This window comes from Hypanus sabinus, chromosome 7, assembly GCF_030144855.1.
Source record: "Hypanus sabinus isolate sHypSab1 chromosome 7, sHypSab1.hap1, whole genome shotgun sequence".
Lineage (NCBI taxonomy): Eukaryota > Metazoa > Chordata > Chondrichthyes > Myliobatiformes > Dasyatidae > Hypanus > Hypanus sabinus.
Genome location: NC_082712.1, coordinates 177736127 through 177761466, shown reverse-complemented (window position 1 = coordinate 177761466; position 25340 = coordinate 177736127). Strand labels below are relative to the sequence as shown.

Below are 25340 nucleotides of genomic sequence, written 5' to 3'. Positions count from 1 at the left end.
TCTCCATCAATACGAGGTGTTCCCTCTGAAACGTCATCTCTTTCACCCAGGGGGAGGTCTGAATAAAGAATGAGCTGCCAGGGAGGATGGTTGAGGCAGGTACATGAACAACACTTAATGTGTAATTGGGCAGCTAAGTGGATTAGAAAAGTTTAGAGGGATATACAAGACCATAAGGCACAGGAGCAGAATTAGGCCATGTGGCCCATCAAGTCTGCTGCACCATTCCATCATATTAGCCCTCCCAACCCATTATTCTGCCTTCTCCCCGAATCCTTTTACACTCTGACTAGCCAAGAACCTATCGACCTCTGCTGTAAGTATATCCAATGACTTGGCCCCCACGGCCAACTGTGACAATGAATTCCACAGATACGCCACTCTCTAGCTAAAGAAATTCCTCCTCATCCCTGTTCTAAATGGACGTCCCTCTGTTCTGGTCCTGGACTCACTCACAATAGGAAACATCCTCTCCTTGGCCACTCTATCTAGGCCTTTCAATATTTGATGAAGTTTCAATGAGACACCCTCCCTCGTTTTACTAAGCTCTAGTGAGTACATTAAATGCTCCTCCTACATTACACTTTCCGAGATCATTCTCGTGAAACTCCTCTGTACCCTCTCCTATGCCCGCACATCCTTTCTTAGATACAGGGCACAGAACTGCTCACAATACTCCAAGTGTGTATTGGGCCAAACCTGGGCAAATGAGACTAGTTTGGAAGGGAATGTTGGGCAGAATGTCATATTTCTGGGCTAGAGGGCTCCAGGACCAAGTCACAACTGAACCTCAACTCTCTTCCTCCCATCTCACACTTGTGATCCACCAGAACTGGCCCTGCTCACTCACGTCTTCTAACAACAGTGAGTAGATGGACCTGTTGTTATTAACCTGCCTCTTGCCTCCCATTCCAGGTGGCCTTGGTGCTGGGAGCTCAAACTGTATAAAATCTTCGGCAGCTCGGAGCGAACAACTTTCCTGGTTCCGGCATCTCAAGTTCTTGCTTTCTTTTTTTTCATGGGGAGGGCCCTTCTCTTCTGGAACCTTCCATCTTGGAATGGGAATTGGTTTATTATTATCACATATACGGAGATACAGTGAAAAGCTGGTCTCGCACAATGTCCATACAGATCTGATCATTTCACAGTGCATTGAGGTAGAACACGATAGAACAGCAACAGAATGCAGAATAAAGTGGTCGAAACGGGTATATCACCAACATTTATAGATATTTGGACAGATACATGGATATGGTAAGTTTAGAAGCACATGGGCTGATTTTACAATCTACAGACTCACTTTCACGGACTCTTAACAGCTCATGTTCTCAGTAATATATTTTATTTGCAAACTTGTCTTTTTCGCATTAGTTGTTTGTCAGTCTTTATTTATGTGTAGTTCTCAGAGATTGAGACTGCTGGAAAAAGAGAGAGAGAGATACCACTTCTACCTCTTCCAACGATTCTGAGTGAGGCACAGAGAGATCTGTATTTACTGACAATTACCTTTATTGTTTAAACTAACTAATACGTGAATTTATACACTAAATACCTTGTGCGCACACCTGCTAAGTATCCCTGACTCTCCTGGATAGTCAAAGAATAGCAAAGGTATTACCCAGGCGGAGGAATTTACGTTGGCCAGGCGCTCCTTGTTCCTCGTGGTCCCGACTCACTCTCCACCTGCTTCACACAGGGTTCTTCTTGCTTGTATCTGCAATGGTTATTTTTCAAAGTTACCGCCACTGGCGCACACAAAGCATCCATTTTTATATCCATTGCTTATCAATTCAAATGTCACATTCCCGTGTCATTGGCCGCAGGTCATGTGTCTGCCCTTTAACACCTGGTCATTGGCTCTGGTCCAAAGCATCTATTGGCCTCTTCCCAACAAGGGACAGTTGCTGACTCATGGCTCTTTGTTCTCAGTCAGCAATGAGCTCGAATCACCTCAGGCATTCACAAGTCTGCATGTTATATCCAACCAAAGGATGCCTCACAAACAACTCCTCATTTGGAAATGACCTCCAGTCCAGCAAATTACCTGAAGTCTTTGTATCTTCTTGAAAGCACTAATCAAGTCCAGCATGTCAAGCTCACAAAATGGAGAATAGAGTATCTTCACAAAATGGCAGCCTGCATCCCCCAAGCACACAGCAAGAACAAAGACTGCTTCCACTGTCCTTGATTCATTTGAATTCACTGATTTGAAGATTGTCATTCTTTCTGGCCAACAAGACCATAAAACATGAGAGCAGAATTGGGCATACGCTTCCCGACACTGTATTCCATCTGGCGCTTCCTTGCCTGTTCTCCTGTCAAAGTCCTTCAGCAGACTCTTTGCTTCTCCTCACTACCTGTCCCTCCTTTGTATCATCCACAAACTTTGCAACAGAGCCATCAGTCGCATCATCCAAACAACTGACATTCTACGTAAAAAGAATTGATCCCCACACAGACCCCCGTGGAACACCACTAGTCACCAGCAGCCTGTTGTCGGGAAAAGGCTTCCTTTATTCTCACTCTTTTCCTCCCGCCAGTCAGCCACTGTTTAATCCATGCTAGAATCTTTTCTGAAATACCATGGGCTCTTGTTTAGCAGCCTCATGAGTGGCAACTTGTCAAAAGCTTTCTGAAAAGTACCAAACATCCACAGATTCTCCTTTGCCTATCCTGGCTGCTATTTAGCCATCAGATCATAAGACATAAGAGCAGAATAAGGCCATCTGGCCTATTGCACATGCTCCGCCATTTCATTATGGCTGATCTATTTCCCCCTCCCCCAATATCCTGCCTTTTCCTCATATCCCTTCATGCCCTGACTAATTAAGAATCTATCAACCTCTGCCTTAAATACACCCAATGTCTTAGCCTCCTGTGGAAATGAATTCCACAGATTCTCCACTCTCTAGCTAAAGAAATTCCTCCTCATCTTCATTCTAAAAAGACATCCCTCTATTCTGAGCCTGTGTGTTCTCTGATCTTAGACTCTCCCAACATAGGAAACATTCCCTCTACATCCACTCTAACGAGGCCTTTCGATAGGTTTCAATAAGGTCATCCCTCATTCTTCTGAATTCCGATGAGCACAGGCCCAGGGACATCAAACACTCCTCATGTGGCAAGCCTTTCAATCCCAGAATCAATTTTGTAGATTTGAACTCTCTCCAACGTTAGCACATCCTTTCCTAGATAAGGGGCCCAAAACTGCTCCCAATACTCCAGGTCCTCAGCAGTGCTTTATAAAGTCTCAACTTTACCGTGGTGCTAGAACGTTTGTGACCTCCTTCAGAAATGTTTCTGTTTCTGCATAAATACGACCTAAAATGTGATCAGATCTTCACGTAAGTTCTAAAACTAGATAAAGAGAACCCAATTAATATCCCAATAATTTTTGCTCTGTTATATGGCCTCTCTTTGACTTTCAAGTTGGGTTTGACTTCTCTTGTCAGCCATGGTTGTGTCATCATGCCTTTGAAATATGTCTGTTTCTTTGTGATTTATCTATGCTGCACACTCCGAATTGCCCTCAGAAACCCCAGCCATTGCTGTTCTGCCTTCATTACTGCCAGTGTTCCCTTCCAATCAACTTTGGCTCCTCTCTCATGCCTCTGTAGTTCCCTTTACTCCACTGTAATACTGATACTGTAGCGGTGTGCTACACGCAGGGCTGAAATAACGACACGGAGTTGGTGAGCTCCAGTAGCAAAAGAGGTTTATTCAAACTTTGCGGCCTCACTTTAAAGCCTTCCTGTTCCCGCCCTCCCCGGGCGGGAATGCTGTAGGGGGCGTGTATTCACAGACCCGTCCCGCGCGCGGGCTTTTCCCCTTGCTGGTGAAGCAGGCTTGGTGCCCTCTTTGGGACCGGCTCGGTGCCTGCGCGCGCCGCTTTGTGAGCCGGTTCGAGTGCGCTGGGAAGTGGGTCGCCACAATTCATTTATTTCATAGTTTTTCCTAAATTCTATTGTATTTCTATTTTTATATATTTTTAAAATTATATTCTTTTGTATGTTGGTTGTCAGTCTTTGTAGATTTTCATTGATTCTATTGTATTTCTTTGTTCTGCTATGAATGCCCGCAAGAAAATGAATCTTAGGGCAGAATATGGTGGCATTTATAGTACATACTTTAATAGTAACTGTATCTTGAACTTTGAACCTTCGGAAAGTGCAGTTCAGGTAAACAATAAGGTGCAAATCTCAGTGAGGGCTGGAGTACTAGGGGAACTATTCAAGAGTCTGATAACTGTGGGGCAGAAGCTGTTCCTGAACCTGGTGGTACGTGATTTCAGACATTTGTCCCTGTGGGAAGGAAGGGTTAAATTGATCTTGGAGTAGGTTAAAAGGTCGGCAGAACAATGTGGGCCGAAGGGCCTGTGCTGTTATGTTTTATGTTCTATTCCTGATACCAGAAATCCTGTGCAACACACACAATCATTAAAGCTTCTCAGATCTCCCCTGCAGGGATTCCCAACATGGGGGCCACGGACCCCTTGTTGTCCATGACATAAAAAGATTGGGAACCTTGTTCTAAACCTGTGATTGATCTTGGAGCAGGTTAAAGGGCAGGCATGACAACAACTGTAATGTTCTGTATTCTATGTTCAGCCCAATGGAAGGGGAGAGAATTCCTTTCCTGTTCCTCCACTTCTCCCTGAAGATCCATATCCTCCCCATCGACACTCTGTCGGGGGCACACCCATGGCGTTGGATATCCTTCACGCAGTGTGGTAAGGCACTGGGGCACGTAGTTCTCCTGCCTCACAGCGCACTGCTCAATCTCAACCTCTTCAACTGAATTTAACCATAAGACTAAAAGATGGACAAGCAGAATTAGGCATTTTGCCCATTGAGTCTTCTCCACCATTCAAACATCATCATTATGTGCCGTGTTGTATGACACGGGTGATTACAATCTTTCCATGACCATGACTGCTTTTGGGAAGTTTTTCCACAGAAGTGGTTTGCCATTGCTGCCTTCTGGGCAGTGGCTTTACAAGACGGGTGACCCCAACCATTGTCAATACTCGTCAGAGATTGTCTGCCAGGTGTCAGTGGTCGCATAACCATTGCACCAGCTGCTCATTCAACTGTCCACCACCTGCTCCCATGGCTTCACGTGACCCTGATCGGGGGCTAAGCAGGTGCCACACTTTGCCCAAGGGTGACCTGCAGGCTAGAGGAGGGAAGGAGCGCTTTACACCACTTTTTGCAGAGATGTATCTCCACCCCATCACCCTCCTTCAAACATGGCTGATTTTATTTTCAAAGACATTATCCCACCTATCCCCATAACCTTGGGCACCCTATCACCTCCCAGCTTTTTACTTCATCCCCTCCTCCCCCACCCACTCGCCTTCCCCTCACCTATCACCTGCCAGCTTATACTCCATTCCCTCTCCACCCCCCCCCCCACCATCTCATTCTGGTTTCTTCCCCATTCCTTTCCAGTCCTGACCGAGGCTCTCGGCCCAAAACGTCGACTGTTTATCCCTCTCCTGACCTGCTGAGTTCCCCAGCAGCTTATTGCCAAGAATTTATCAGTCTCTGTCTGAGATACACATTCACTTGGCCTCGATGGCAATGATTTCTGCAGATTATCCACCTTTGGGCTGAAGAAATTCCTCCTCTCCTAATGTCTAAAGGGAGTCCTACTCAGAGACTGGTTCTAGCCTCCCATACCAATGTAAATATCCTCTCCACATCCACTCTATCTAGGCCTAATTCCCTATTTAGTGAGATTCCTCCCCGTCACTGTACATGTTCCCTCTGATGTCCCCCATAGTCCAAATGTGGCTTGTTGGTTCACTGCAGATAGTTCATCAGGCTTCTTCCCCCACCATCCCTGCCCCCGGTCGGGGAGGGTCAGTCTTCCCCACCATCCCTGCCCCCGGTCGGGGAGGGTCACTCTTGTCCCACCATCCGTGCCCCCGGTCGGGGAGGGCCACTCTTCCCCCACTATCCCTGCCCCCGTTTGGGGAGGGTCACTCTTCCCTCACCATCCCTGCCCCCGGTCGGGGAGGGTCACTCTTCCCCCACCATCCCTGCCCCCGTTCGGAGAGGGTCACTCTTCTCCCACCATCCCTGCCCTCGGTCGGGGAGGATCACTCTTCCCCCACCATCCCTGCCCTCGGTCGGGGAGGGTCACTCTTCTCCCACCATCCCTGCCCCCGGTCGGGGAGGGTCACTGTTGTCCCACCATCCCTGCCCTTGGTCCGGGGGTCACTTTTCCCCCACCATCCCTGCCCCCGGTCGGGGAGGGTCACTCTTCCCCCACCATCCCTGCCCCCAGTCGGGGAGGGTCATTCTTCCCCCACCAACCCTGCCCCCGGTCAGGGAGGGTCATTCTTCCCCCACCATCCCTGCCCCCGGTCGGGGAGGGTCACTTCTTCCCCCACCATCCCTGCCCCCAGTCGGGGAGGGTCATTCTTCTCCCACCATCCCTGCCCCCGGTCGGGGAGGGTCACTCTTTCCCCACCATCCCTGCCCCCGGTCGGGGAGGGTCACTCTTCCCCCACCATCCCTGCCCCCGGTCGGGGAGGGTCACTCTTTCCCCACCATCCCTGCCCCCGGTCGGGGAGGGTCACTCTTTCCCCACCATCCCTGCCCCCGGTCGGGGAGGGTCACTCTTTCCCCACCATCCCTGCCCCCGGTCATGGGGTCACTCTTTCCCCACCATCCCTGCCCCCGGTCGGGGAGGGTCACTCTTGTCCCACCATCCCTGCCCCCGGTCATGGGGTCACTCTTCCCCCACCATCCCTGCCCCCGGTCGGGGAGGGTCACTCTTCCCCCACCATCCCTGACCCCGGTCGGGGAGGGTCACTCTTCCCCCACCATCCCTGACCCCGGTCGGGGAGGGTCACTCTTCCCCCACCATCCCTGCCCCCAGTCGGGGAGGGTCATTCTTCCCCCACCATCCCTGCCCCTGGTCGGGGAGGGTCACTCTTCCCCCACCATCCCTGCCCCCGGTCGTGGAGGGTCACTCTTCCCCCACCATCCCTGCCCCCGGTCGGGGAGGGTCACTCTTCCCCCACCATCCCTGCCCCCGGTCGTGGAGGGTCACTCTTGTCCCACCATCCCTGTCCCCGGTCGGGGAGGGTCACTCTTGTCCCACCATCCCTGCCCCCGGTCGGGGAGGGCCACTCTTCCCCCACTATCCCTGCCCCCGTTCGGGGAGGGTCACTCTTCCCCCACCATCCCTGCCCCCGTTCGGGGAGGGTCACTCTTCTCCCACCATCCCTGCCCCCGTTCGGGGAGGGTCACTCTTCCCCCACCATCCCTGCCCCCGTTCGGGGAGGGTCACTCTTCTCCCACCATCCCTGCCCTCGGTCGGGGAGGGTCACTCTTCCCCCACCATCCCTGCCCTCGGTCGGGGAGGGTCACTCTTCCCCCACCATCCCTGCCCTCGGTCGGGGAGGGTCACTCTTCCCCCACCATCCCTGCCCCCGGTCGGGGAGGGTCACTGTTGTCCCACCATCCCTGCCCTTGGTCCGGGGGTCACTTTTCCCCCACCATCCCTGCCCCCGGTCGGGGAGGGTCACTCTTCCCCCACCATCCCTGCCCCCAGTCGGGGAGGGTCATTCTTCCCCCACCATCCCTGCCCCCGGTCGGGGAGGGTCACTTCTTCCCCCACCATCCCTGCCCCCGGTCGGGGAGGGTCACTCTTGTCCCACCATCCCTGCCCCCGGTCGGGGAGGGTCACTCTTTCCCCACCATCCCTGCCCCCGGTCGGGGAGGGTCACTCTTCCCCCACCATCCCTGTCCCCGGTCGGGGAGGGTCACTCTTTCCCCACCAACCCTGCCCCCGGTCGGGGAGGGTCACTCTTTCCCCACCATCCCTGCCCCCGGTCGGGGAGGGTCACTCTTTCCCCACCATCCCTGCCCCCGGTCGGGGAGGGTCACTCTTTCCCCACCATCCCTGCCCCCGGTCGGGGAGGGTCACTCTTGTCCCACCATCCCTGCCCCCGGTCTGGGAGGGTCACACTTCCTCCACCATCCCTGCCCCCGGTCGGGGAGGGTCACTCTTGTCCCACCATCCCTGCCCCTGGTCGGGGAAGGTCACTCTTCCCCCACCATCCCTGCCCCCGGTCGGGGAGGGTCACTCTTCCCCCACCATCCCTGCCCCCGGTCGTGGAGGGTCACTCTTGTCCCACCATCCCTGACCCCGGTCGGGGAGGGTCACTCTTCCCCCACCATCCCTGCCCCCGGTCGGGGAGGGTCACTCTTGTCCCACCATCCCTGCCCCCGGTCGGGGAGGGTCACTCTTCCCCCACCATCCCTGACCCCGGTCGGGGAGGGTCACTCTTCCCCCACCATCCCTGACCCCGGTCGGGGAGGGTCACTCTTGTCCCACCATCCCTGCCCTCGGTCGGGGAGGGTCACTCTTGTCCCACCATCCCTGCCCCCGGTCGGGGAGGGTCACTCTTGTCCCACCATCCCTGCACCCGTTCGGGGAGGGTCACTCTTGTCCCACCATCCCTGCCCTCAGTCGGGGAGGGTCACTCTTGTCCCACCATTCCTGCCCCCGGTAGGGGAGGGTCACTCTTGTCCCACCATCCCTGACCCCGGTCGGGGAGGGTCACTCTTGTCCCACCATCCCTGCCCCTGGTCGGGGAGGGTCACTTCTTCCCCCACCATCCCTGCCCCAGGTCGGGGAGGGTCACTCTTTCCCCACCATCCCTGCCCCCGGTCGGGGAGGGTCACTCTTTCCCCACCATCCCTGCCCCCGGTCGGGGAGGGTCACTCTTTCCCCACCATCCCTGCCCCCGGTCGGGGAGGGTCACTCTTGCCCCACCATCCCTGCCCCCGGTCGGGGTGGGTCACTTCTTCCCCCACCATCCCTGCCCCCGGTCGGGGAGGGTCACACTTCCTCCACCATCCCTGCCCCCGGTCGGGGAGGGTCACTCTTCTCCCACCATCCCTGCCCCCGGTCTGGGAGGGTCACACTTCCTCCACCATCCCTGCCCCCGGTCGGGGAGGGTCACTCTTGTCCCACCATCCCTGCCCCTGGTCGGGGAAGGTCACTCTTCCCCCACCATCCCTGCCGTCGGTCGGGGAGGGTCACTCTTCCCCCACCATCCCTGCCCCCGTTCGGGGAGGGTCACTCTTCCCCCACCATCCCTGCCGTCGGTCGGGGAGGGTCACTCTTCCCCCACCATCCCTGACCCCGGTCGGGGAGGGTCACTCTTGTCCCACCATCCCTGCCCCTGGTCGGGGAGGGTCACTTCTTCCCCCACCATCCCTGCCCCCGGTCGGGGAGGGTCACTCTTTCCCCACCATCCCTGCCCCCGGTCGGGGAGGGTCACTCTTTCCCCACCATCCCTGCCCCCGGTCGGGGAGGGTCACTCTTTCCCCACCATCCCTGCCCACGGTCGGGGAGGGTCACTCTTTCCCCACCATCCCTGCCCCCGGTCGGGGAGGGTCACTCTTGTCCCAACATCCCTGCCCCCGGTCGGGGAGGGTCACTCTTCTCCCACCATCCCTGCCCGCGGTCTGGGAGGGTCACACTTCCTCCACCATCCCTGCCCCCGGTCGGGGAGGGTCACTCTTGTCCCACCATCCCTGCCCCTGGTCGGGGAAGGTCACTCTTTCCCCACCATCCCTGCCCCCGGTCGGGGAGGGTCATTCTTCCCCCACCATCCCTGCCGTCGGTCGGGGAGGGTCACTCTTCCCCCACCATCCCTGACCCCGGTCGGGGAGGGTCACTCTTGTCCCACCATCCCTGCCCCTGGTCGGGGAGGGTCACTTCTTCCCCCACCATCCCTGCCCCCGGTCGGGGAGGGTCACTCTTTCCCCACCATCCCTGCCCCCGGTCGGGGAGGGTCACTCTTTCCCCACCATCCCTGCCCCCGGTCGGGGAGGGTCACTCTTGTCCCACCATCCCTGCCCCCGGTCGGGGAGGGTCACTTCTTCCCCCACCATCCCTGCCCCCGGTCGGGGAGGGTCACACTTCCTCCACCATCCCTGCCCCCGGTCGGGGAGGGTCACTCTTCTCCCACCATCCCTGCCCCCGGTCTGGGAGGGTCACACTTCCTCCACCATCCCTGCCCCCGGTCGGGGAGGGTCACTCTTGTCCCACCATCCCTGCCCCTGGTCGGGGAAGGTCACTCTTCCCCCACCATCCCTGCCCCCGTTCGGGGAAGGTCACTCTTCCCCCACCATCCCTGCCCCCGTTCGGGGAGGGTCACTCTTCCCCCACCATCCCTGCCCCCGGTCGGGGAGGGTCATTCTTCCCCCACCATCCCTGCCGTCGGTCGGGGAGGGTCACTCTTCCCCCACCATCCCTGACCCCAGTCGGGGAGGGTCACTCTTCCCCCACCATCCCTGCCCTCGGTCGGGGAGGGTCACTCTTCCCCCACCATCCCTGCCCCCGGTCGCGGAGGGTCACTCTTCCCCCACCATCCCTGCCCCTGGTCGGGCAGGGTCACTTCTTCCCCCACCATCCCTGCCCCCGTTCGGGGAGGGTCACTCTTCCCCCACCATCTCTGCCCCCGGTCGGGGAGGGTCACTCTTCCCCCACCTTCCCTGCCCCCGGTCGGGGAGGGTCACTTCTTCCCCCACCATCCCTGCCCTCGGTCGGGGAGGGTCACTCTTGTCCCACCATCCCTGCCCTCGGTCGGGGAGGGTCACTGTTGTCCCACCATCCCTGCCCCCGGTCGGGGAGGGTCACTGTTGTCCCACCATCCCTGCCCCCGGTCGGGGAGGGTCACTCTTCCCCCACCATCCCTGCCCCCGTTCGGGGAGGGTCACTCTTCCCCCACCATCCCTGCCCCCGGTCATGGAGGGTCACTCTTTCCCCACTATTCCTGCCCCCGGTCGGGGAGGGTCACTCTTCCCCCACCATCCCTGCCCCCGTTCGGGGAGGGTCACTCTTGTCCCACCATCCCTGCCCCCGTTCGGGGAGGGTCACTCTTCCGTCTCATCCCTGCCCCCGGTCGGGGAGGGTCACTCTTCCCCCACCATCCCTGCCCCCGGTCGGGGAGGGTCACTCTTCCCCCACCATCCCTGCCCCCGGTCGGGGAGGGTCACTCTTCCCCCACCATCCCTGCCCCCGGTCGGGGAGGGTCACTCTTCCCCCACCATCCCTGCCCCCGGTCGGGGAGGGTCACTCTTCCCCCACCATCCCTGCCCCCGGTCGGGGAAGGTCACTCTTCCCCCACCATCCCTGACCCCGGACGGGGAGGGTCACTCTTCCCCCACCATCCCTGACCCCTGTCGGGGAGGGTCACTCTTCCCCCACCATCCCTGCCCTCGGTCGGGGAGGGTCACTCTTGTCCCACCATCCCTGCCCCCGGTCGGGGAGGGTCACTCTTGTCCCAACATCCCTGCCCCCGGTCGGGGTGGGTCACTCTTGTCCCACCATCCCTGCCCCCGTTCGGGGTGGGTCACTCTTGTCCCACCATTCCTGCCCCCGGTAGGGGAGGGTCACTCTTGTCCCACCATCCCTGCCCCCGTTCGGGGAGGGTCACTGTTGTCCCATCATCCCTGCCCCCGTTCGGGGAGGGTCACTGTTGTCCCACCATCCCTGCCCCCGTTCGGGGAGGGTCACTTCTTCCCCCACCATCCCTGCCCTTGGTCGGGGAGGGTCACTCTTCCCCCACCATCCCTGACCCCGGTCGGGGAGGGTCACTCTTCCCCCACCATCCCTGACCCCGGTCGGGGAGGGTCACTCTTGTCCCACCATCCCTGCCCCCGGTCGGGGAGGGTCACTCTTGTCCCAACATCCCTGCCCCCGGTCGGGGTGGGTCACTCTTGTCCCACCATCCCTGCCCCCGGTCGGGGTGGGTCACTCTTGTCCCACCATCCCTGCCCCCGGTCGGGGAGGGTCACTCTTGTCCCGCCATCCCTGGCCCCATTCGGGGTGGGTCACTCTTGTCCCACCATCCCTGCCCCCGTTCGGTGAGGGTCACTTCTTCCCCCACCATCCCTGCCCTTGGTCGGGGAGGGTCACTCTTCCCCCTCCATCCCTGCCCTCGCTCGGGGAGGGTCACTCTTCCCCCTCCATCCGTGCCCTCGGTCGGGGAGGGTCACTCTTCCCCCACCATCCCTGCCCCCGGTCGGGGAGGGTCACTTCTTCCCCCACCATCCCTGCCCTCGGTCGGGGAGGGTCACTCTTCCCCCACCATCCCTGCCCCTGGTCGGGGAGGGTCACTTCTTCCCCCACCATCCCTGCCCCTGGTCGGGGAGGGTCACTTCTTCCCCCACCATCCCTGCCCCTGGTCGGGGAGGGTCACTCTTCCCCCACCATCCCTGCCCCTGGTCGGGGAGGGTCACTTCTTCCCCCACCAACCCTGCCCCTGGTCGGGGAGGGTCACTCTTCCCCCTCCATCGCTGCCCCCGTTCGGGTAGGGTCACTCTTCCCCCACCATCCCTGCCCCCGGTCGGGGAGGGTCACTCTTCCCCCACCATCCCTGCCCTCGGTCGGGGAGGGTCACTCTTGTCCCACCATCCCTGCCCCCGTTCGGGGAGGGTCACTCTTCCCCCACCATCCCTGCCCTCGGTCGGGGAGGGTCACTCTTTCCCCACCATCCCTGCCCCCGTTCGGGGAGGGTCACTCTTGTCCCACCATCCCTGCCCCCGGTCTGGGAGGGTCACTCTTCCCCCACCATCCCTGCCCCCGGTCGGGGAGGGTCACTCTTTCCCCACCATCCCTGCCCCCGTTCGGGGAGGGTCACTCTTGTCCCACCATCCCTGCCCCCGTTCGGGGTGGGTCACTCTTGTCCCACCATCCCTGCCCCCGTTCGGGGAGGGTCACTCTTGTCCCACCATCCCTGCCGCCGTTCGGGGAGGGTCACTCTTGTCCCACCATCCCTGACCCCGGTCGGGGAGGGTCACTTTTGTCCCACCATCCCTGCCCTCGGTCGGGGAGGGTCACTCTTGTCCCACCATCCCTGCCCCCGGTCGGGGAGGGTCACTTCTTCCCCCACCATCCCTGCCCCCGGTCATGGAGGGTCTCTCTTCCCCCACCATCCCTGCCCCCGGTCGTGGAGGGTCTCTCTTCCCCCACCATCCCTGCCCCCGGTCGTGGAGGGTCACTCTTCCCCCACCATCCCTGCCCTCGGTCGGGGAGGGTCACTCTTTCCCCACCATCCCTGCCCCCGGTCGTGGAGGGTCACTCTTCCCCCACCATCCCTGCCCCCGGTCGTGGGGGGTCTCTCTTCCCCCACCATCCCTGCCCCCGGTCGTGGAGGGTCACTCTTCCCCCACCATCCCTGCCCCCGGTCGTGGAGGGTCACTCTTCCCCTACCATCCCTGCCCCCGGTCGGGGAGGGTCACTCTTGTCCCACCATCCCTGCCCCCGGTCCGTGAGGGTCACTCTTCCCCCACCATCCCTGCACTCAGTCGGGGAGGGTCACTCTTCCCCCACCATACCTGCCCTCGGTCCTGGAGGGTCACTTCTTCCCCCACCATCCTTGCCCTTGGTTGGTGTAGGGTTGCTTCTTCCCCCACCATTCCTGCACTCAGTCGGGGAGGGTCACTCTTGTCCCACCATCCCTGCACTCAGTCGGGGAGGGTCACTCTTGTCCCACCATCCCTGCACTCAGTCGGGGAGGGTCACTCTTGTCCCACCATCCCTGCCCTCGGTCCTGGAGGGTCACTTCTTTCCCCACCATCCCTGCCCTCGCTCCGGGTATCTCCAGGGTTAAGGCAATGAGCTGTTGTCGAGGTTCTGACATCGCAGTACTCTCTCAACATCCACAATACCTCGTGTGGCATATGGGTTACAGTAAGCGAAGACGCTGGGCGCAGGACAGTCCAGTAACCCAGTGCCTGCTTGATGCCACCAACAGGAGCCAACCAACATTATCAGTGAAACATCAGTAATGACCAGCTAGTGCCTATCAACAAACCCTATTCCCAGAACATGATTTACAACCTTCGAACAACACAGGATAGGAAACATTACAGCACAGTACAGGCTCTTCAGCCCACAATATTGTGCCAGTCTTACAACCTACTCTAAGATCAGTCTAACCCTCTCCTCCATTCTCCTATCATCCTTGATCCTATCTAATGATCTCTAAATTTCGCAGTGCATCTGTGCCTACCAGCAGCCTCTCTAAAGCTTCCACATCTTTCCCATAATGAGGTGACCAGCGTGGAACACAGTATTCCACGTGTGGTCTGACCGGAGTTTTATAGAGCGGACAAAAGAAGGTCAACTCACCCTATCGATTTATGCGGCAAGTTTGAAGGAACTATCGACAGGGACCCCAAGTCCTTCTGTATCCTCCTTTGTGCTGTACTGGGTTCTGCACTTCGGTCCAGAGAAACGTCTCGTTTGGCAGTATACGTGTACGGTATGCGGCTGAATGACAATAAAGTTGAATTTCAACTTGTTAATCCTTCCTCGAGAACAGCTCTTCACAAGCCGCAACACAAACAGAGATAACCCTGATAACGATAACCCTGTTTACGTATGAACTTTTATCGGAATATCTGCTGAACGGTTTGTTTATGTGAACCGAGCATGTTCGCCATTGGAGAACCGACTCTGCCGAAGTGGCTGGGGAGGTCGTGGATGGGATACTGGTTACAGACCGTATGGATCGATTCCTCCTCCCTCTCCCTCCTCACCTCCTCTCACACACACAATCCCCACTCACTCACAGAAACACCCACCCACACACACACTCCCCAGTCACAGAAACACTCCTCACCTCCTCTCACACACTATCCCCACCCTCACACACACATTCCCCACCCCTTTATTCACTCCCACCTTTCTGTCATTGTCTTTCACTGTCCCCCTCTTTGTCTTGCTCCCTCTCTTACTCTCACACACAATCCTTTCTCCCACACCATCTTTTTCTCACTCATTGTTTCATTTTCTCTCTCTCTGTTCCATTCTGTCTCTCGATGTCTCTGTCCCTCTACATCTCTCTCTCTTTCTCTCCCTCTCTCCCCTCTTGCCAGCTTGCTTTCTCTTTCTGATATTTATTTTACATATTTCAAATTCCATTCATTCGTGATTCTGTTTGCTTAATTTTTTAAAAATCTCCTGACATCCTTTTCGGTATAGTCACAGATAAACTCATTTTGTTTTTGTTGGCTAGAAATTTTGCAAAGACAGGCTGATGCTGGAGGCAGCCCCAGGTGACTGATGAACTCTCCGGGGTGGGGGGGGAATCAGAGTCAAAGTTCAAAGTAAATTAATTATCAAAGAACAGAAATGTCACCATGTACAACCCTGAGATTCGTGCTCTCGTGAGCATTCACAGTAAATACAAGAAACACAATAGAATCTGTGAAAGACCACACCCAACCTGTGTGCAAAAGACAACAAACTGCTAAAGTAAAAGTAAAAAGAAATAATGATAATGAATAAGCAATAAATATTAAGAACATGAAGAGTCCATGAAGATGAGTCCAAAGGTTGTGGGAACAGTTCAATGATGGGGTGAGTGAAGTTGTCCCCCCTATTCAAGAGCCTGTTGGCTGAGGGGTAGTGACTGCCCCTGAAGTGGGTGGTGTGAGTGCTGAGGCTCCTGTTTCTTCTTCCTGCTGGCAGCAGCGAGAAGAGAGCATGTCCTGGGTGGTGGGGTCCCTGATGGTGTGTGCTGCCTTCCTGCCGCAGGGCTCCATGTAGGTGTGTTCTCCGGTGGGAAGGGCTTCATCCATGATGTGCTGGGCCAAATCCCCTACTATTTGATTTTTCATTGGTGTTTCCATACTAGGCTGTGATACAACCGGTCAGTTTACTCTCCACCGTATATCGATACAACCGGTCAGTTTACTCTCCACCGTATATCGATACAACCGGTCAGTTTACTCTCCACCGTATATCGATACAACCGGTCAGTTTACTCTCCACCGTATATCGATACAACCGGTCAGTTTACTCTCCACCGTATATCGATAGACGTTTGATAAAGTTTAGGATGTCATGCTGAATCTTTGCAAACTTCTAAGGAAGTGGAGCTGCTGCTGGGCTTTCTTCATAACGGCATCTACATGCTGGGCCAGGGCAGGTCTTCCAAAATAACCATACTATTTCACTGTGTGATAAAATTTAGTTTTTTTGCAACAGTAGTACATAAAAAATTATAAATTACAATAGGAATATAAAAATAATGAAATAGTGCAAAAAGAGAGCAAAATAGTGATGTAGTTTTCTTGGACCATTCAGAAACCTGATGACAGAGGGGAGAAACTGTTCCTAAATCGTTGACAGTGTGTCCGCAGTTTCCTGTATCTCCTCCCTGATGTTACGAACGTGAAGAGGGCAAGTGTTGTGTAAAGAAAATCTGCTGCTTTTTTGAGGCACTGTATTTCGAAGGTGTCCTCAGTGGTGGGGAGGGTGGTGGTCATGATGGACATGAGTGAGTTGACAACTTTCTGTAGTTTGTTCCATTAGCCCCTCCATGCCAGTGATGTAACCAGTTAGAACGCTCTCCACAGTGCATCTGCAGAAATTTGTTGGTCTTTGATGACATACCAAATCTCCTCAAACTTCTAGTGAAATATAGCCACTGTTGTGCCTTAATGATTGTATCAATATGCTGGTCCCAGCATAGATCTTCAGAGATGTTAACAGCCAGGAACTTGAAGCAGCTCACCCTTTCCACTGACGACCCCACGATAAGAACTGCTGTGTGTTCTGACAGCTGCGATAAAATATCCATGACTAACAGAGGCCAGTATGCTTCCTACATACAGTATCTGTACTCTAACATCCCTCTGTTCTACAAAAGAACTGGGGACCTTCCTTTAAAGTGGAAGTTCTACCTTGATTTTTCCTTCCAGAATGTAACAACACAGTCCTCATTGGCTTGTCTCTGTGGGTGACTCCAGTCATAGAGTACGACAGCACAGAAATGGGCTCCACACCAACCTGGTCATCAGTCTGCACCCAGACCGTAGTCCAGCATGTCTCATCTACCTCCACCATGGACGGTCCCAAGCCTGGCTGTGAAGGGAGGAGGGTTGAGCATGGAGCCAGCAACCCCAACTGGGCTACAGAAGCACTCGCCGGCCGGTGGCGGAGTGGCATCCACAGCAGACTTCCAGGCAAGTGGTCCCAGATTTGAATCCGGCCAGCTCCTCGCACGCTTCTCATCCTTGCTGTTAGCTTTGACTGAGCAAGTCAGCCCCGAGAAAGACAGACAAATGCCAAAGGAAATGGTAAGTCGCAGAGGGGAACACCAGCAGAAGATCCAAAGACCTCATCCCTGGAGGAGGAGGGATCTCTGCCTAGAAGACGTATGACGTTGTAGGTGCAAGACCATGGAAGCCACAGGGCAGATCGTCCTCAAGAGAGGCCAGCTAATGAACGCCTGGCGATGCTGACACCAAGATGGGCAACACCTGTGTACAACTTGAGAAACTGGCTCAGGATAGAGGACTCTGAAGCTGCGGTCGCAGCCTTTGCCCCAGTAGGGATGATGGGCTTAACCTCCCTCATCCATTGTAGAGTCCATGATGCAGGCCCACAAGCATTGTCTGATCCAAGATCACCCTCAGAGGTGATCTGGCCAGCAGCAGGGGTGACCAACAGAGTCATAGAATGCTAGAGTACAGAAAGAGGTTCTTTGGACCATCTAATCCATGCTGAACTATTTATCTGCCTAGTCCCATCGACCTGTACCAAGGTCTTAGCCCTCCACACCTCTTCCATTCAAATTTCTCTTAAATGTTGAAATCAAATCCGCATCTGCCATTTCCACTAGCAGATCGTTCCACATACTTGCCATCCTCTGAGTGAAGAAGCTTCCCCTCGTATGCCCCTTGAACATTTCACCTTTCACCCTTAACCCATTTACCCTATCTATACCCCTCATAATTTTGTGCACTTCTATCAAATTTTGCCTTGGATCCCCAGATAGTGGGACATCTGTCTTGTGTCGTTGCTGAGGTCCAGGCATTTGAACTTTTTCAGACTGCACTTGGAGTATTGTGAGCAGTTTAGACCCCGTTATCTAAGAAAAAATGCATTGACATTGGAGAGGGTTCAAAGGATATTCACAAAATGATTCTGGGAGTGAAAGGGTTAATGGAGGAGGCTTTGATAGCACTGGGCCTGTATCAGCTGGAGTTTAGAAGTATGAGGATGATCTGGTTGAAACCTATTGAATATTGAAAGACCTAAATAACTGGATGTAGAGAGGATATTTCCTATAATGGGTGAGTTCATGACCAGAGGGCACAGCCTCAAAATACAAGGATGCTCCTTTAGATAAAAACACAAAATTCTGACAGAACTCAGCGGACCAGACAGCATCTATGGGAGGAGGTAGTGACGACGTTTCGGGCCAAAACCTTTCATCAGGAATCATCCTTTAGAATTGAGATGAGGAGGAATTGCTTTAGCCAGAGGGTAGTCAATCTGTGGAATTCATTACCACAGGTGGCTGTGGAGTACAAGTTAGAAACCTACAGCACAATACAGACCCTTTGGCCCACAATGCTGTGTCGAACATGTACTTACTTTCGAAATTACCTAGTTTACCCATAGCCCTCTATCTTTCTAAGTTATTGGTTATATTTAAAACGGAGGTTGATAGGTTCTTGATTAGTCAGGGCATCAAAGGTTCTGGGAAGAGGGCTGGAGACACTGGCCCCCTAGGCCTGAGTCGACGTAGTAGAAGGAGAACAACACTGAGGTATATTTTCTTGTGGGCATTTGCAGTAAATATAATGAAAAATAATAGAATCAATGGAAGACAGTGCCCCATAGGGTGGACAAACAACCAAACTCTGCAAATAAAAATAAACACACAAACAAACAATAAATGTTGAGAACATCTGAAAAGTCTTTGAAAGTGAGCCCATAGGTTGTGGGAAGAGATCTCGGCCTGGGTGGTGGGGGTCCCTGATTACAGCAGTGGGAAGAGAGCTCGGCCTGGGTGGTGGGTCCCTGATGACAGCAGTGAGAAGAGAGCTCGGCCTGGGTGGTGGGTCCCTGATGACAGCAGTGAGAAGAGAGCTCGGCCTGGGTGGTGGGGGTCCCTGATTACAGCAGTGAGAAGGGAGCTCGGCCTGGGTGGTGGGGGTCCTGATGACAGCAGTGAGAAGAGAGCTCGGCCTGGGTGGTGGGGGTCCCTGATGACAGCAGTGAGAAGAGAGCTCGGCCTGGGTGGTGGGTCCCTGATGACAGCAGTGAGAAGAGAGCTCGGCCTGGGTGGTGGGGGTCCTGATTACAGCAGTGGGAAGAGAGCTCGGCCTGGGTGGTGGGGGTCCTGATTACAGCAGTGAGAAGAGAGCTCAGCCTGGGTGGTGGGGGTCCCTGATTACAGCAGTGAGAAGGGAGCTCGGCCTGGGTGGTGGGGGTCCTGATGACAGCAGTGAGAAGAGAGCTCGGCCTGGGTGGTGGGGTCCCTGATGACAGCAGTGAGAAGAGAGCTCGGCCTGGGTGGTGGGGTCCCTGATGACAGCAGTGAGAAGAGAGCTCGGCCTGGGTGGTGGGTCCCTGAGGACAGCAGTGAGAAGAGAGCTCGGCCTGGGTGGTGGGGGTCCCTGATTACAGCAGTGAGAAGGGAGCTCGGCCTGGGTGGTGGGTCCCTGATGACAGCAGTGAGAAGAGAGCTCGGCCTGGGTGGTGGGGGTCCCTGATTACAGCAGTGAGAAGGGAGCTCGGCCTGGGTGGTGGGGGGCCCCTGATTACAGCAGTGAGAAGAGAGCTCGGCCTGGGTGGTGGGGGTCCCTGATGACAGCAGTGAGAAGAGAGCTCGGCCTGGGTGGTGGGGGTCCCTGATGACAGCAGTGAGAAGAGAGCTCGGCCTGGGTGGTGGTGGTTCCTGATTACAGCAGTGAGAAGAGAGCTCGGCCTGGGTGGTGGGGGTCCTGATTACAGCAGTGAGAAGAGAGCTCGGCCTGGGTGGTGGGGTCCCTGATGACAGCAGTGAGAAGAGAGCTCGGCCTGGGTGGTGTGGGTCCCTGATGACAGCAGTGAGAAGAGAGCTCGGCCTGGGTGGAGGGGGTCCCTGATGACAGCAGTGAGAAGAGAGCTCGGCCTGGGTGGTGGGGGTCCTGATTACAGCAGTGAGAAGAGAGCTCGGCCTGGGTGGTGGGGGGTCCCTGATTACAGCAGTGAGAAGAGAGCTCGGCCTGGGTGGTGGGGTCTCTGATTACAGCAGTGAGAAGAGCTCGGCCTGGGTGGTGGGGTCCCTGATGACAGCAGTGGGAAGAGAGCATGGCCTGGGTGGTGGGGTCCCTGAGGACAACAGTGAGAAGAGAGCTCGGCCTGGGTGGTGGGGTCCCTGATGACAGCAGTGGGAAGAGAGCTCGGCCTGGGTGGTGGGGGTCCCTGATGACAGCAGTGAGAAGAGAGCTCGGCCTGGGTGGTGGGGTCCCGGATGACAGCAGTGGGAAGAGAGCATGGCCTGGGTGGTGGGTGTCCCTGATGACAGCAGTGAGAAGAGAGCTCCGCCTGGGTGGTGGGGTCCCTGATGGCAGCAGTGAGAAGCGAGCTCGGCCTGGGTGGTGGGGGTCCCTGATGACAGCAGTGAGAAGAGAGCTCGGCCTGGGTGGTGGGGGTCTCTGATGACAGCAGTGAGAAGAGAGCATGGCCTGGGTGGTGGGTGTCCCTGATGACAGCAGTGAGAAGAGAGCTCCGCCTGGGTGGTGGGGTCCCTGATGGCAGCAGTGAGAAGCGAGCTCGGCCTGGGTGGTGGGGGTCCCTGATGACAGCAGTGAGAAGAGAGCTCGGCCTGGGTGGTGGGGGTCTCTGATGACAGCAGTGAGAAGAGAGCTCGGCCTGGGTAGTGAGGGTCCCTGATGACAGCAGTGGGAAGAGAGCATGGCCTGGGTGGTGGGGTCCTGATTACAGCAGTGAGAAGAGAGCTCGGCCTGGGTGGTGGGGGGTCCCTGATTACAGCAGTGGGATGAGAGCATGGCCTGGGTGGTGGGGGTCCTGATTACAGCAGTGAGAAGGGAGCTCGGCCTGGGTGGTGGGGGGTCCCTGATTACAGCAGTGAGAAGAGAGCTCGGCCTGGGTGGTGGGGGTCCCTGATGACAGCAGTGGGAAGAGAGCTCGGCCTGGGTGGTGGGGGTCCCTGATGACAGCAGTGAGAAGAGAGCTCGGCCTGGGTGGTGGGGTCCTTGAGGACAACAGTGAGAAGAGAGCTCGGCCTGGGTGGTGGGGTCCCTGAGGACAACAGTGAGAAGAGAGCTCGGCCTGGGTGGTGGGGGTCCCTGATGACAGCAGTGGGAAGAGAGCTCGGCCTGGGTGGTGGGGGTCCCTGATGACAGCAGTGGGAAGAGAGCTCGGCCTGGGTGGTGGGGTACCTGATGACAGCAGTGAGAAGAGAGCTCGGCCTGGGTGGTGGGGTCCTTGAGGACAACAGTGAGAAGAGAGCTCGGCCTGGGTGGTGGGGTCCCTGAGGACAACAGTGAGAAGAGAGCTCGGCCTGGGTGGTGGGGTACCTGATGACAGCAGTGCGAAGAGAGCTCGGCCTGGGTGGTGGTGGTCCCTGATTACAGCAGTGAGAAGAGAGCTCGGCCTGGGTGGTGGGGTCCCTGATGACAGCAGTGAGAACAGAGCTCGGCCTGGGTGGTGGGGTCCCTGATGACAGCAGTGAGAAGAGAGCTCGGCCTAGATGGTGGGGGTCCCTGATGATGGATGCTGCTTTCCTGTGTCAGCATTTCATGTTGATGTGCTCAGTAGTGGGGAAGGTTTTACCCGTGATTGACCCGGCACTATCCACTACTTTTTGTAGGAATTTCTGCTCAAGGGCATTGGTGTTTCCATACCAGACCTTGATGCAGCCACTCCCTCTTCACACCAACTAGTACCCAACTCAAGGCCAATGGCTGTGTTTTTTCTGGCTTATCAGAAATATTTGTTCAGCACATACTGTTCTGACAGACTTCAGTTCTTGGTGGGGGTGAACTGAAACGGTGCCCAAAGAGCTGAAGCTGTATTACGTGACTAATCCTGGTCAGGGCAGTGACACAAACACACCAGTGTCAGGATTTGCCTGGAGATTGGTTTAGGGGGATGATTCTCGCTTTGCAGATGAGACGCTGAGCATTTGAGTGGTTGGAGATTCAAATCCCGGAAGAGCTATTTGTTTAATATATTGCACACGATTTGGCGCCAAGGTATCGTGATTATCGTGATACTAATACAGCTTGGATCATCAGAGTTCACGGTTCAATTCTGATGTCATCTGTAAGGAGTTTGTACTTCTGTCCGCGAGCCTGTGGGATTCCTCCAGGTGTATTCCGGAATTGGGGGTTCAATTCTAGCATCACCTGTAAGACATTTTTACAGTATTTCCTCCCCATGGAATGTGTGGGTTTCCTCCCGCAGTCTGAAGCTGTTCTGGTTCAGAGGTTAATTGTCTAGTGTTTAGGCGAGGGTTAAATTGGTGTTTCTGGGTGGTGCAGTTCTGAGGGATGGAAGGACCTGTTCCTCACTATCTCTGAATAAATAGATTACTCCCACTACGGATGTCCGTCTGCGCGGAGCCAATGCCAACAGACCGTTCTCCACCAGGCTCAGGTCCCAATTCACACTCATTTATTTATCGCATGGACATTGAAACATGCAGAGACATGCATTGTTTGTGTTATTGGCCAACACAACCTGAGGGGGCAGCCCACAAGAGTCACCACACGTTCCAGTGTCAACACAGCAAGCCCACAATACTCGGCAAAACAGCACAGAACACAGCAGCAAAACAAGCCCCAGAGGGCCTGTTCTGCACAGCACTCAATGGCCTTTATTAGGTACACCGGCTCGTTGTTGAAAATAGTCATCAGCCAATCATGTGGCAGCAACTTATGCATAAAAGCATGCAGACATGGTCAAGAGGTTCAGTTGTTGTTCAGACCAAACATCAGAATGGGGAAGAGATGTGATCTGACTGTGGAATGTTCGTTGGTGCCAGATGGGGTTGTTTGAGTATCTCAGAAACTGCTGATCTCCTCAGATTTCCACACATAACAGTCTCTAGAGTTTACAGAGAATGGTGCAAAAATCAAACATAACATCCAGTGAGCCGCAGTTCTGTAGATGAAAAGCCTCTTTACTGAGAGAGGTCAGAGGAGAATGACCATACGGGTTCAAGGTGACAGGAACTCACATAACAATGTGTTAGAACAGAAGGGCATCTCTAAACACACGACACATCGAACATAGAAAACCTACAGCACAATACAGGCCCTGTGGCCCACATAGAAAACCTACAGCATGACACAGGCCCTGTGGCCCACAAAGAAAACCTACAGCACGACACAGGCCCTGTGGCCCACAAAGAAAACCTACAGCATGACACAGGCCCTGTGGCCCACAAAGAAAACCTACAGCACGACACAGGCCCTGTGGCCCACAAAGAAAACCTACAGCACGACACAGGCCCTGTGGCCCACATAGAAAACCTACAGCATGACACAGGCCCTGTGGCCCACATAGAAAACCTACAGCATGACACAGGCCCTGTGGCCCACATAGAAAACCTACAGCATGACACAGGCCCTGTGGCCCACATAGAAAACCTACAGCATGACACAGGCCCTGTGGCCCACATAGAAAACCTACAGCATGACACAGGCCCTGTGGCCCACATAGAAAACCTACAGCATGACACAGGCCCTGTGGCCCACATAGAAAACCTACAGCATGACACAGGCCCTGTGGCCCACAAAGAAAACCTACAGCACGACACAGGCCCTGTGCCCCACAAAGTTGTGCCGAACATGTCCCTACCTCCGAAATTACTAGGCTTACCTATAGCCCTCTATTTTACTAAGCTCCATGTACCTATCTAAAAGTTTCTTAGAAGACCCTATCATATCCGCCTCCACCACCGTTGCTGGCAGCCCATTCCATGCACTCACCACTCTCTGTGTAAAAAATGTACCCCTGGCATCTCCTCTGTATCTACTCCCCAGCACCTTAAACCTGTGTCCTCTTGTGGCAACCATTTCAGTCCTGGGAAAAAGCCTCTGACTATTCACACGATCAATGCCTCTCATCATCTTATACACTTCTATCAGGTCACCTCTCATCCTCATCGCTCCAAGGAGAAAAGGCTGAGTTCACTCAATGTATTCTCATAAGCCATGCTCCCCAATCCAGGCAACATCCTTGTAAATCTCCTCTGCTTCCACATCCTTCCTATAGTGAGACAACCAGAACTGAGCACAAGTGGGGTCTGACCAGGGTCCTATATAGCTGTAACATGACCTCTCGGCTCCTAAATTCAATTCCACGATTGATGAAGGCCAATATACCGTACGCCTTCTTAACCACAGAGTCAACCTGTGCAGCTGCTTTGAGTGTCCAATGGACTCGGACCCCAAGATCCCTCTGATCGTCCACACTGCCAAAAGTTTTACTATATTCTGCCATCATATTTGACCTACCAAATGAACCACTTCACATTTATCTGGGTTGAATTCTATCTGCCACTTCTTAGCCCAGTTTTGCATCTTATCAATGTACCACTGTAACCTCTGACAGCCCTCCACACTATCCACACCACCTCCAACCTTTGTGTCATCAGTAAACTTACTAACCCATCCCTTCACTTCCTCATCTTGTCATTTATAAAAATCACGAAGAGTAAGGGTCCCAGAACAGATCCCTGAGGCACACCACTGGTCACCGACCTCCATGCAGAATATGACCCGTCTACAGCCATTCTTTGCCTTCTGTGGGCAAGCCAGTTCTGGATCCACAAAGCAATGTCCCCTTGGATCCCATGCTTCCTTGCTTTCTCAATAAGCCTTGCATGGGGTACCTTATCAAATGCCTTGCTGAAATCCATATACACTACATCTACTGCTCTTGCTCCTTCAATGTGTTTAGTCTCATCCTCAAAAAATTCAATCAGGCTTGTAAGGCACGACCTGCCTTTGACAAAGCCATGCTGACTACTCCTAATCATGTTATGCCTCTCCAAATGTTCATAAATCCTGCCTCTCTGGATCTTCTCCATCAATTTACCAACCACTGAGGTAAGACTCACTGGTCTATAATTTTCTGGGTTATCTCTATTCCCTTCCTTGAATAAAGGAACAACATCCACAACCCTCCACAAATCTCCTCCCTCGCCTCCCACAGTAGCCTGGGGTACATTTCGTCTGGTCTCAGCAACTTATCCAAGGTTAAAGAACCTTGAAGTGGATATGCCACACAGGAGACGCTTATAAACATACACTTGAGGCCACTTTATTAGGTACAAGAGGCACCCAAGAGTGGCCACTAGGTGAATGTTCTGTGTTCTCTTCTGCAGATGCCAGATCATAACTTTCCTGTCTGTGTACTGTCCAAATGCCTTTGAATTGTTAATGTATGTACCTCAATCACTTCTGCTGCAGTTCATTCCATACACCATCCTCCCATCTAAGTGAAAAAATTGCCTGCAGCACCCTATGGAACCTTAAAGTTGTGCC

General features: G+C 54.9%; 1 protein-coding gene and 1 long non-coding RNA gene across 7 annotated transcripts in view; one reads left to right on the top strand and one right to left on the bottom strand.

Annotated features, from left to right (window-relative positions):
* Positions 1-25340, top strand: part of LOC132397426 (F-actin-monooxygenase MICAL2-like) — a 301318-nt gene that overhangs the window by 172560 nt on the left and 103418 nt on the right. The gene's annotated exons all lie outside the window — the stretch shown is intronic.
* On the bottom strand, positions 1490-14954 carry LOC132397431 (uncharacterized). The gene is made up of 3 exons (XR_009513378.1): positions 14722-14954; positions 14167-14307; positions 1490-1714 (listed from the first exon to the last, which is right to left on the bottom strand). It is a non-coding gene; the product is annotated as an uncharacterized LOC132397431 (long non-coding RNA).